Source organism: Rousettus aegyptiacus, unplaced genomic scaffold (assembly GCF_014176215.1).
Source record: "Rousettus aegyptiacus isolate mRouAeg1 unplaced genomic scaffold, mRouAeg1.p scaffold_m13_p_3, whole genome shotgun sequence".
NCBI classification, from domain to species: Eukaryota; Metazoa; Chordata; class Mammalia; order Chiroptera; family Pteropodidae; genus Rousettus; species Rousettus aegyptiacus.
In genome coordinates, this window is record NW_023416306.1 from 173018759 (window position 1) to 173030986 (window position 12228).

The 12228-nt window shown below is 54.2% G+C and overlaps 1 protein-coding gene and 2 pseudogenes across 12 annotated transcripts in view; 2 read left to right on the plus strand and 1 right to left on the minus strand.

Moving 5' to 3' along the window:
• Positions 1-3: 3 nt before the first annotated feature.
• On the minus strand, positions 4-122 carry LOC118600604 (annotated as a pseudogene).
• A 3895-nt stretch (positions 123-4017) lies between these two features.
• The window catches only part of KLC1 (kinesin light chain 1), a 49080-nt gene continuing 40869 nt past the window's right edge, over positions 4018-12228 (plus strand). For 5 of the 12 annotated variants that reach the window (XM_016121407.2, XM_016121409.2, XM_036239187.1 and 2 more), the window contains exon 1: positions 4019-4234. The gene's annotated coding sequence lies outside the window, so the exon portion shown is untranslated. Of the gene's footprint in view, positions 4235-12228 lie in introns of all 12 variants that reach the window. The other 7 variants (XM_016121408.2, XM_016121413.2, XM_016121410.2 and 4 more) reach the window with 2 other exon arrangements.
• Positions 8958-9080, plus strand: LOC118601453 (annotated as a pseudogene).

Genomic DNA, 12228 nt, shown 5'->3' on the forward strand with positions numbered 1-12228 from the left:
TTACGCCTACAGCACCTGGTCTTCCTAGGTGGTCTCCCATCCAAGTACTAACCAGGCCTGACCCTGCTTAGCTTCTGAGGTCAGACGGGATCGGGCCTGTTCAGGGTGGTGTGGCCGTAGACATCCTGTTTAGACAACCACATAAAACAGGTCAAGTCTTCATGCCACATGTTGCGGGAGATCTAGCACCTTTTCTAAGATATCTCGTGACCCCTGAGAGAACGTGAGGTAGGTTATTCTCCTGGCCACCAGGAGTGTTATTGTCCCTAGCACCTGGCTCCAGGGCCACGTTGGGGCTCAGACACCATGCTGAATGTAGAAACACATGCAGCCAGTCAGGTCTCTCTGGGGCAGAGACTGGAATGCCCTCCCTGCCTGCACTTGAGCATCAGCCCTCACCTGGAGACATCCTGGGTCCAAGGATGGCCCTGTGAGCTGGGCCAGGCTAGCCAAGAGGCTTCTGTCTAGGCCTGGTGCTTCCCCGGAGACTCCAGAAGGCTGAGCGTCTCCAGGGCAGAGCTGGCCTCACATGGCAGCTCAGGGGTCCCAGAAGCACAAAGTGAAAGCCTCCAGGCCTTTTTCAGGCTGAAGCCTGGAACTGGGCAGCCTCCCCCCAGGGTATTCAGGAATCAGCTGGCCCAGTGGGAGGGCTAGGCAGGAGTGCTGGGGATTCTGGGTGCTCCTGCCAGTCGCTTCACCCCACAGGACCCAGGCCTCAGTCCCCTGAAGCTGTAAACTGACAGGGCCATGGGCTTCCCCCACCCCGCCCCCCCCAGCTCCCCTTCCCCCATCCCAGCTCTCCCGCCTGTGGGGCTCGTTTCCCCTTGGTCTGAGGGAGCCAACGTCAGTGGAGCTCGATGCCAGCAGGCTCGAGTGCTTTAAAGCAGAAACACCCTGAACTTCTGACAAATGCCATTTTCAGAACTGAAGCCCGAGAGCAGGCAGGCGTGACCTGTGGGAAGAGCAGGGCAGAGCACAGATTAGCCCTGCCCCGGTCCACGTCCAGGCCATCCCTCCAAGGCCGGGGCAGCTGCCACCCAAACGGGAGCCTCTGGCAGGCAGAGCAGTGCCCAGGCTGGGGGAGGGGTGGGGAGGCGTGCTGTGGGGGCCACGCCTGCCTTCTCTCCTCCCTTCCGCTCTCCCCGCTGCTTCGGGCGCTCCTGGACTGGGGCCGCCCTCCGGCCTGCGGACCCCTCAGCATCCGGGAGAACTCCAGCACCCTTCTCCCCCACAGAGCTGCCCTGACATGCCCACGGACGTTCACAGCAGAGACGATGCTTTAAGCAAGCGGCGGCACCCTCCCCATTCTCCACTAGGGACAAACGACACTGTGGGTTTTGTTCCGTGTTGGGCACTCTGCTTTTCTTCCTGCAGTCCGTCCACTTGAACTGTCACCTGCTGGGTCCTTCCCACCTGCCAAGTGATTGTCCCTCTTCCACGAGGTCCCCTGATCCCTGAGGGATACAGAGCTCCCGTGAGCCCTGACCCAGGCCTGCCATCTGCTCTGCAGGCCGTGGGCTCGCAGGGGCCGGGACCCTTTGCTCTCCCATCACCCCCCCGGCACCTGACAGGATGGTACTCAGCAGATTCCGGGAGTGGAACGAGCGGGAGACAGTGTGCTCCTGGTTTGTCTCGGATGCCCAGGTGCCTGACAAACTGCAGGAAGTTGGCACATGGATGTTCTCACTCTCCTTGACCAGGGCCCCCAGCTTCGGCTTCCCGCTGTTGGCAGCTCTGTATCCACTCCAGCCCAGCCTCTAGCTCCCGGGCTGTCTGCTGATCTACGTTTTGGGACAGGGGAGTGAAAGGATCGGAGGCAGGAGAGAGAACAGATGGGGGCATCCACATTTGGGGAAGCGGGAGGATGGAGGGAGGGACAGGCGGGAAGGAGGGGCTGCTCCCACCAGGCCGCCCACTCCAGAGTGGAGGAGCACTGATGGACCAGCGGGGGGCGCCCGCTCCCTGCTCCCGGGCTGCTACTAGAGGAACCCCTGGGCCTGCCCCGCGGGGAGGTGGGTACAGGACCCGCTCTGACCAAAGGTTCTGAGCTGTCTCCTCGGGCACAGCCACACCCTGACAGGGATGCTCAGAGGCCACCAGGACTTTTGCAAAGAGGTGTTTGCCTCCCTGGGCCCTGGTCCTCCAGCTTTATGGGGGGCCGGTAATGGGTTTGCTGCCCCTGAGTGGCTCTGCTGAGGCTTCCCCACCACGAAGCATTAAACCCTGGGCTCTGCTAGCGCCCGCAGAGGGGGCACGGCTGTTTCGATTCCTACAGCTGTCGATCCCTCTCTGGGAAGCAAAGAGCAGAGCACAGCACTCGCAGCATCTGCGAAATGGGGATGGCGGTGCCTCTCAGAGCTGCCGTGAGGACCAGAGGATCGAAAGGGACTGAGGCTGCTCAGGGCGGCTCGGCCAGAGTGGGTGCTTGCTAGACTCAGTGTGAGACCCTGGTGAGGATGGCTCCAGCCCACCGTCGCGGCAGGATTCGGTAGGGTCTGCGGGTGTGTGCTGGATGAACTGGCCTCTCTCTCTTTTCCCCAGTACTCCAGACTCATTCGTGCCTGAGGCGTTTTGCCTGGAGTGCTCGCCCCCAGCTTTGCACAGCTGGCTCCTTCCTGTTATGTAGGTCTCAGCTGACTTGCTCACCTCCGAGTTCACCTCTGCCCACCTGGCCTCTGCTTGCCGTGTCATCTTACCTTAATTCTGTGCATGATTTCATGAACAGTGCTCTCACTGTCCCATTTACCAGCGCATCTTGGCTCTTATTGGGGGGACCACTGCAGCTCAACAAATATTTGTGGAGAGAATAAAAGAACAAGATGCTAGAGCCAACGCAGAGTGGCAGCAGTGGGGATAGAGAGGGGACCTGCTAGAGCAACAGTAAGAATGTAGACGCTTGGGCACCCAGCGGAAGAGGGCATGGACGAGCATCTCAAGTGTCTAGCTTGGAGGCAGTTACTGAGTCATAGGCAGAGAAAAGAGCGTTTGCAGCCTGCTCCTCTCCAGAGCACTTTGGTTAAGGTGGCCACGCCCAGCCCCAAGGGGGCTGTGAGATGGCATCCACCCTGCAATGTGGCCAAATCTCAGGGCCGTGGAGGGGTTATTTGACTGATTCGCTGCCTCTCCCTCGCCCAGTGACTGCTGTGTCACCATAGGACTCTCCCGTTTAGCAGACCTTTGCATTTTGAAGTGAAAGCCAAGTAACTGGATCTCCCCGTGAAGATCCAGCAGCGGTTGCCTCTAGGTGACAGCGTGATGGCAGGGTTGAAACGGCTGCTGGTGCTGGGTCATAACTAATAAGAAGAGGGCAGTAGTTCAAAAGCAAGTAGGGAGCGGGGGCACCGGCACGGCAACCCCTCTGGTTAACAACGCCGTGAGGCCGCGCAGCTGGGACAGCTGCCATCACGGAGGGGGGCGGGGCGGCAAGGTGGTGGCAGGCAGAGCAAGCCCAGCCTTGCCCACGGAATCGGACCGTCTTCCTGGCTGGCTGCTGAGTAAGGCCTGCAGAGCGGCGGCGGGGCGAGGCCCGGGAGCGCTGACCTGGAGGTACTGCCCTGCAGGCCGGGCTGGAGGTGGCGGCGCGGCGGCCAGGGGTGCGCACTGGCGACGGCTGCTGCGGGGTGGGACGGCAGGGGGTGGCCCCTCTGCTCGGCCGGGCGCTAGCGGTCGAGCATCTGCGCCTTCCCCTCTCACAGCCAGAGGTGCAGCTCGTGCCCCGCGCTGAAGGGGGGGCCTGGGGAGTCCCTGGGGCTCTGATTTCGGGGCCCCGGCTCGGCCTAGACCCTCGGAGCCGCCCCTTGGCGGGCGGACGGGCGGAAGGCGTCCTCGCTGTCCCGGGAAGAGTCCCAGGCGCGCCCGACGCGCGGGAGGAAGGGGCCCGGCGCCCGGGGACAGCGGCCGTGTGCGCGCGGCGCGCGACGGCCGGCGTCAGGGCGCGCGCGGATGACGTCACGGCGCGTGCGGCATTGTGGGGCGGGGCGGGGCGCGAGCCGGGGGAGGGACGCCCGGACGCCATTTTCGGCGGCGGGGCCGGAGCCGGCTGGACGCTGGGCGGCGGCTGCGAGCGGAGACGCGGGGACAGCACGCGGGCGACCGAGGATGCTGCGGGGCGGCCGCGCCGGCGCCCCTCGCTCGTGACCGCGGAGTCGCCCCTGAGGCGGCCGCTCTGTCCCCTCTGCGCACGCGCCCGCGGCCTCCGGTGCTGACAGCGCGCGCGGCCCGCGGGAGCAGCACGGTGAGTGCGGCGGGCCGCTCCGCCCGGGCCCCGTCCTCATCCGCGTCCCCTCCCGCCCGCTCCGGCCCTTCCGGGGTCGGGTCGCCGTCTTCCCCATCCCTGAGGTCCCCGCGTCCCGCGTCCCCGCCCTGGCCAGATGCAGGCGGGGGCGGCCGTTCCGGGAACAGCTGTGCCCTCGGGACCCGCGCCGCGGGACGTGGCCACCCCCGGGGACGCGGCGCGCGGGGCGGCGGGCGGGAGAGGGGCGCCAGGCCCGGCCGGCTTTGTCCGAATCCGTCCTCTTCCTTCCGGCCGCCGCCCTCTCCCGCGGCGCCGCCCTGAGCTGATGCGCCTGTCACGCTCGCGGGCGACGCGCGCGGTACCCCCGAGGCTCGCTGGCCTCGCCTGTCCGCAATCCCTTTCTTTTAATAACCAGACACGAAACGCTTCGTCCACGGTGTTCACCTAGCCTGGCGTGGCTCCTGCGCCACTTGGCTAGCCCCGTCCTGGAATACTCAGTCGGCTGTCAGAGTCGGTGCACGTCTTTCCTTAAAGATATTAAAATAAAGCATTAAAAAAGTGAAATTAATGCCTGGTGGATTGATAATTTTGAGGCTTGTAGATCTAGGTAATTTTCTTAGAAATTTTGTATTGTTGTTTATTGTCGTTTTATCATTTAAACAGCACATTAAGACTTTACATATTAAGCGTTTGATAAAAGGAGCACTTGCAAAAATGGTGTTTTTAAGTGTGAGAACAACAGAAAATTTGAGATCAACCATTTAAACGTCTGTAAAAGGGCACTTGGTTCTTTCATTCTTTGCATGAATTAAATTCCGAGGCTTTTTGTACAGCATGACTAAGCCATTGATTAGAGTCATTAGCTCAAAACACATTGTAGTTCAGTGACAAACCCATCACGAAATTGGAATGACCTCCTTAAATCTCCTAATCTTGTCGCAGTTCTGGATTTACCTCGTTCAGGGCCTGGTAACAAGCCTGAGAGTGGGGAATTGGTTTATTCAGTTTCCTAAATATCTGCACGAATACAGTGATACTAGATGCTAAAAATTTCAGATTGTGTGGGATTAGATGTGGGTGGTAGGCACTCTTAGCAGCCAATTTCTCCGGGTCATCTGAGAATGCAACATCATGTTGCAGTGGAGCCTGGTGGCCCAGTGGTGTTGCTGAGGGATGAGGAGGATCCAGGGCGGTAACCTCAGCCGCTGGCTCCGTCACCTTGCTTGGCCGTGTCTTCTAAAAACACTGGACATTACATAGTAAGGGCAGAAGGACACGCCCGGGCATCAAGACTGTGATTATCTCCAGTGAGGAGGATGGAGGGAATGCCACTGGGGAGAGGCACATGGTACCGTAAATATTTCTCAGTAGATAAAAACTCAGCTGTAGCTATTGAAAATTATACATTTTTAAAAAATTATACGTTCTTAAGCATGTTTGATAACGTTGAAAGTAGGTAAGTCTATCAGTAGCTTTCAGTGTAGGGTTATAAACTCCCTTAAAACATAAGAGGAGTGTGATAAGAAACCAGAGCTTTAACAAAGAAGCATCAGGATCCTAAACAGAAGTACTGGAAAGTGTCAAATTTCATAGTGCAGACTAGAAATGATTAGCATATTAAGATTGTGAAAACAGGGTCTTAAATGTCTTTTTAAGACCTGACCGAATGGCGGGTGATATGCTAATTAGTGGTTGGTGATACAGCGATAAAAGGCAGTCCCAGCCCGTTAGGAGCTCCCAGTCTGGACGGGACGCAGGAAGTCCAGGAACACCTACTGTGCCCAGGGCCCTGAGGAGGGGTTTGGACCTGAGATGGGAGAAAATTCCCAGTGCAAGGCCTGAGGCGGTGCAGCAGTGAGGGGAGTGTGGGGCGGGGGTGGGGAGGGGGGAAGAGAGGTCATGGCCGGTGCTGTACAGCCGCTTTCCTCCTGAGGGTGGGGCGAGGATTGGAGGAGTCTGCGGGGTGAGGTGATGCTGTAGAAAGAGCTTATTAGGTCTTGCGGCAGGTGCAGTTTGCGAGGAAAGTTAGGAAGCCATTAACCTCAGGTGAGCACTGAGAGCTTCTGAGTCAGGGCGGTGACAGTCCGAACAGGAACAGATGGATTAGCGTGGCCTTGATCTGGGACTGAGTAGACTGCTGAGGGTGGGGCTGCAGGCGGGGAGAGAGGGATGGGCGGCGTTGGCAGCCAGAGCAAAGCCTAGGCCGGGTCCTGCCACTGCTCTGCCGAAGGTTTGCCAGTGTCCTACAAGCACCCCGGTCGTGCGCGCCCTCACGCAGGCTGGTCCGTCTGCCCTTCTGCTCAGCCAGCGTGTCCCCTCTTCCCACGTGCCCCTCGCGCTCCTCACTGTCTGCTGTAATGTATCATTTTACAGTTTAGTTAATTGTCTGTCTCCTCCACTTACCTCCGTGATGTCAACGAGGGTGGGTTTTTTACTTGTATTCGCAGTCAGTGCTTGGCACGGAAAGCACTTAACAGGTGCTTATTGAAGGTGTGCGTCCAGAATTACTTCCTCGTCTAACTTGGTTGACTCACTGGCCGGTGACACCCTCCAAGGTGGGGAAGATGGGAGGAGGAGGAGATCCGGGCTTGGTTTGGGGTCGTTAAATTTGGAGTGCAGGCGGGCCTCTGGAGCTCAAGACGAAGCTTTGGGCTGGAGATAAGGTTTGAGAGACCTCATGTTGTCCGAAGCCACTCGCCCAGAGGACTTCTGATGTTGGCGGAGGCTCCAGGGGCCCTGCAGGGCAGGGGGAGTGAGCCCTGGGGAATGAGGGAGGGAGAGCAGGTCAGTGTCCAGTTGGCTGAGGTCACGGAAGAGTTGGACAGAAAAATATGCCGAATCTGGCTTCTAGGAAGTGGTTAATGACCTTCTTAATTTTTCCAGACGTCCTCAGAAGGGTTAATTCAGAGATGACCTGCATTGCTTCTTCCAAGGCGTCCGGTGTCATTCTGCCCTGTAGCCTTCTGGTTAATATACTCTTAGATCAAAAATGAATTAGGATTGTATTTTTTTAAGTTAATTTTTGGAGATACATGAAGCAATTTGGATTTATGCTTTTGAATATGCTTGGTATGTTGTCTGTACTTAAAAAATAAAACAGATAAGCAATATCAATAGACTGAGCATTTTAAGCTGAGTTAAATGCATATGTAAAGTAGAGGTTATTTCCTTGGTTCTAAAATATTCTAGTTACCTCAGTTTAACGCATACATCGTTCCTGATTTTGATTGCATAGAGTGGACGTTTATGTCCCAGTCCGAAGTTGGCTGTCCAGCTACTGATAGAACCAATGATAGTGAAGTTAGCGCCACACCAGATAAAATGGCGCTGTCACCACCTCCTATCTGTGGGTTAGAGAGGGCACCGTCCCCTGGGAAGTACATGCCCCAGGCCTGTGTGTCGAAAGCCGGGGTGGCACGGTGTGGCGCGGCGACTCCTTGGGGTTGGTGTGACGTGTGGCGTCCCGGCCGAGCTGGCGTTGTCGTGTCCGCGTTCTGCACGGAGCCCTGCACGGAGCCCGGCCACGATTAGCAAGTTGGCGTTGCTGCTTCCCTCTCGCCGTGAACACAGGCCGCGCTTCCTCTTGAATCAATTTACTCTTCCTGTTTCAAAAGGATTTGTGTTACCTACAAAACAGGAGAAATACGTTCAGATAATTTCTGTTTTTTAAAAAATGAGATAAAGAAAATTTAAGATCTGACCAGTTTTTAAGTGTATAGTTCAGTAAGGCTTAACTGTAGTCACACTGTTGTTCTAGGAGTTCTGAAACTTTTTTATCTTGCAAAACTAAAGTTTTGTAGCTGTTAAACAACAGCTCCTGGGAACCCCCGCTTTGCTTTCCGTCTCTGAACTTGACCACGCACTGCGTACGGGGGAGTCAGCTGTGTTCTGTCTTTCTGAGGCCGGCTGGCTTCACTTAGTGTAATGTCCTCAGGCTTTATCCATGACTGCTGTTCTTTTTAACTAAAATATTTAAGTTCTAAAGCTTTCTTAGTATGATATTTTTATGAGTTTCCTATTTACCGTATGACACATTGCTACAAATTAAGTGGTATGAAGCAATAACATTTATCTCCCAGTGCCCGCAGGGGAGGGTCGGGGCATGGCCGATTTGGATCCTGACACGCTCAAGGCTCGTGTGGCTGTGTCACATGTGGGCTGTGGGTGGCAGCTCTGCCCCAGAGCTCGGGGCGGCAGCATTTGGCTCTTGCGGTTGTAGGATGGAAGTCCTTCTGGTGCCTTGCTGGTTGGCTGTCCGCTGGGGGCTCTCTTAGTTTCAAGGGCGGCCGCCATTCCTTGTCCCGTGATCTTTGCCCTGCAGCCTCCGTCCTCAAGGCCGGGTGTGGAGAGCCTCCTGCAGACCAGGCGCGTCCCGCACTTGGAGTCTCTGCCATGTAGACCCAGATCCACAGAGCTCATGGTTCGATCAGGCCACCGGGCTGCTCCCCCTTGCTCACGGTCAGCTGGTTTGGGGCCTTAGTTACATCTGCCAGGTCCTCTTACTGCAGGACGTAGCTTAGTGCTCTAATAACTGGGAGGCAGTGTGGGTCCCCCTGAGGCTGGGAATGGGAGACATCTCAGTCTGCCTGCTGCACCTCCATTATATTGTGTTCTTGGAAAAAAAACCATTCATAACCATCTTCCACTAAACATTGGAGTAACAGTTTCTGAATACAGACAGCATTAAATGTTAGGAAATTCTGCTTTAAAAAATTGAGAGATAGTCTGTGGCCATGGCACCCTGAACAGGCCCGATCCCGTCCGTCTGCTCTCAGAAGCTAAGCAGGGTCGGGCCTGGTTAGTACTTGGATGGGAGACCACCTAGGAAGACCAGGTGCTGTAGGCGTAAAAAAAAAATTGAGATGTAATTTACGTACAGTAAAATATTAAGATTTTAAATGTACTGTTCAGTTTTGATGACTGCATATCAGAATGGAACCCCGGAAGTTCCCTCAGACCCCTGGCGAGGCAGTCGTCCCCCCTCAAGCAGCCCTGCTCTGATTGCCGTCACGCTCGGTCAGTTTTCCGGATTGTAGAATTTCACGTGAATGAGATCAGGCCCCATGTATTTTTCCCATCCGGCCTCGTTCAGCATCACATTTGGAACTAATCTTCGTCATCGCACATGCCGGCGGCTCGTTCCTTTCCGGTCCCGAGCAGGCCCCGCTGTCGCCTCCGCGGCCGTCAGCCGTTCTCCTCTTGGTGCTCTTCTGGGCCGGAGTCGCTCGTGCCTGGACAAGACTGCGTGGACACACGTTTTTATTTCTTTTTGGTAAATGCCTAGGAGTGGGACCTCTCACAGGGCGGACGTGTGGGTAACCTTTAAAGAACCTGCCAGCCTTCCGACGTGGTGGCGCGTCTCACACCCCCACCTGCAGGGGGCAGGGGTCCGGTCCCCTGCGCCAGTGCCCGCCTGCTCCGTGGCCACTCCAGGGGCTGTGTCGTGTCCCCGCGTCCGCGGTCAGTGAGCATTTCCCTGACGGCTGACGGCAGTGACCTCAGTGTAGGAATTTTGATGTATTTGGGTACAAGTCTTTTGCCAGACATGTTTTCGCAAATATTTTTTTCCCAATGTGTAGCTTAATTATTTGTCTTTTGGCTGTACCTTTTAATCATAAGTGGTTAACATTTTTTTTAAATAAGAGGCTTTATTCATTTAATCAACGCTTACCCCTTTTTTTGCTTCCCTTTTAATTTTATTTTGTTAAATTTAACGAGGTTCCATTGGGTAGTAAGGCTACGCGTTTCACGCGTGCGGTCCGGCACCGCGCCACCTGTCGTGCACTGTGTGTCAGGTCTCCGCCGTCACCGCCAGTTTGTCCTCCGCGACCCTCTTCTCCCTCCCCCACCCACTCATTAAATTTCGATGAGTCCAGTTTATTGTTTTTTTCTTTTATGATTCCTGCTTTCTGTCGTCTTCTCTGTTTATGTTTTTAAATCATTAAAAAAAAAATGTATGCTCTTTTGAGAAAACTCATGATACAGAAGGATGGAAAGTTGTAAATGAGGGTTGTCCCTTTTCCCATTTCCTCTCTTCCGAGAGAACTGATTTTTTTTAAAATGGTTTCTTTCATAGCCTTTCTTCATTTAGGGAGGAAAATTATTCCACATATAAGTGCCATTGCCATTGGTTAGCACTTAGATGTGTAAACTTAGTCTTAGGGGCCATGTTAATCTGCTGACGTCTTTCATTTGGGTATAAAGTGCTCTTTCTACCGCAGACTGAACACTCTATTCTTCAGCATCAGATCCCCGTAATACCGGTAGGCGCTCTCGCAGCCACAGTGTGGCAAAGCTGTTTTTCATTTGTTTGTTCAACCAAGGACTTATAATAGAAACATCTACTTCATTTGGGCTTATCCATCCTTGTTTTAGGAAGAAGCATGTTCTCTCATAGTTTCATGTTGTACTCTTCCCTGTAGTGTCTCATCCTTAAAATTTGCGTCTGGAGAGATGGACCTCTGGTCTCCTGGCACATTGAATGACCTCAGTGCTCTGTCTGTCCTGGCTAGGAGCTCTGCCCAGTGGTGGGAGCGGGGAGCACATTCTCGTAAACCTCTTTCCCCAGGTGTATCCTTGGTCCTTGACAGGTAAGTAAATTCTTCCTGGGAAACAGGCCACCTCACAGCAGGAGGTGTGGAGAGGTGACTGTAGAGGTAGAGGGTCCACTGGACCTGGAGGCGGCCATTTCAAGTCGGAAGCCCACTCACCTCCTGAGCAAGGCTGTGGGGAGGGGCCCAGCGCTGACCCCAGCGCTGACCCCTGCCTCTCTCCTCCCCTAGAAGTCTGTGGTGGGGTCGCCCCACCCCCCCGGGGCAAATCATGCTTTTATTCTCTCTGTGGCTTTAAGTTTTCGGATGGAAACAGATTCAGAATAGAGGCTGTAATTACGGAGTCTTTCATTTGAACACATTCACTTTATAGATTTTCGTGATTTTTAAGCTAGCACATTCATTCATTCTAGTTCATTCTCATGATTCAAGTTTAGAAGAGAAGATGGAAGGGTTGGATTAGAGTAAAGGAAGATCAGATGAGCCCAGTTGCCGTGGAGCTGGTGGGAAGTGATGCGGCCGCACCATCTTCGTCTGTGAGACCCTCAGCCAGCTCTGGCTCGTCCTTCCCCCTGTCAGTTCCCGGCCCAGAGGGAGGGACCTGATGGAGCAAACCCTCCCTCGAGAATAATGATTCTTAGTTGGGAAAGGGTAGGCAATGTATGGCTGGATAAAATGTATTTGCTATTATAACATGGTGTTATATTTAGAAAATAAAATAACTATTGTCATACACACTACAAAAGGGCATGATGTTTGTATTTTTATCCAAAAGTATCATTGTTTGAAAAAGATTGAGGCTCTCCAGGAGACTTTTGTATGGAGTTTGCTCAAATATGAACCCTAACTTTGTTATGTAAGCTGGGGCGGGGCGCCGGACACCCCTCCTCTCCACTGCTTACCCTCTCCTGCTCCCACCAGAACAAAACCCACACATCTGACAATTCCGGAATTACTGTTTTGTTTCCCCTCTTTTCAAGGAAGTTGTATTCCCCCTTTGAGTCTTTATAATTTCAGAACCAAAAAATATGTACATTTTCACTGCTAATGTAACTATCGGTTGCTTTGGTTTTGAGTTACAGTAGGTAATGTGTTATGTGTTTGGAAATTTCTAGTGCATTGAAGAGGGCTTGAGGTTTTTGTGAAGAGAAGAGCAGAGGATAAAAGACTGAGAAATGAAGTTTTCTGTGACTCCTTGACAAAACCAAAATAGATTTGGTCCCAAAGTGGGGTTTTGTGTTTTTTTCTTTGGTTTATATCATTTAATTAAAAAAATGATGGCTATGTGATTCACACAGTAACAAGTTCACAGGGTCGTGCAACTGTCTAGTTCCAGAACGTTTTCATCACTCCAGAATGAAACCCCGTGCCCCGAGCAGTCACTCCCCACGCCCTCTCCAGCCCTCGGCAGCCACCGACCGACTGTCATGTGAGTGGAACTAT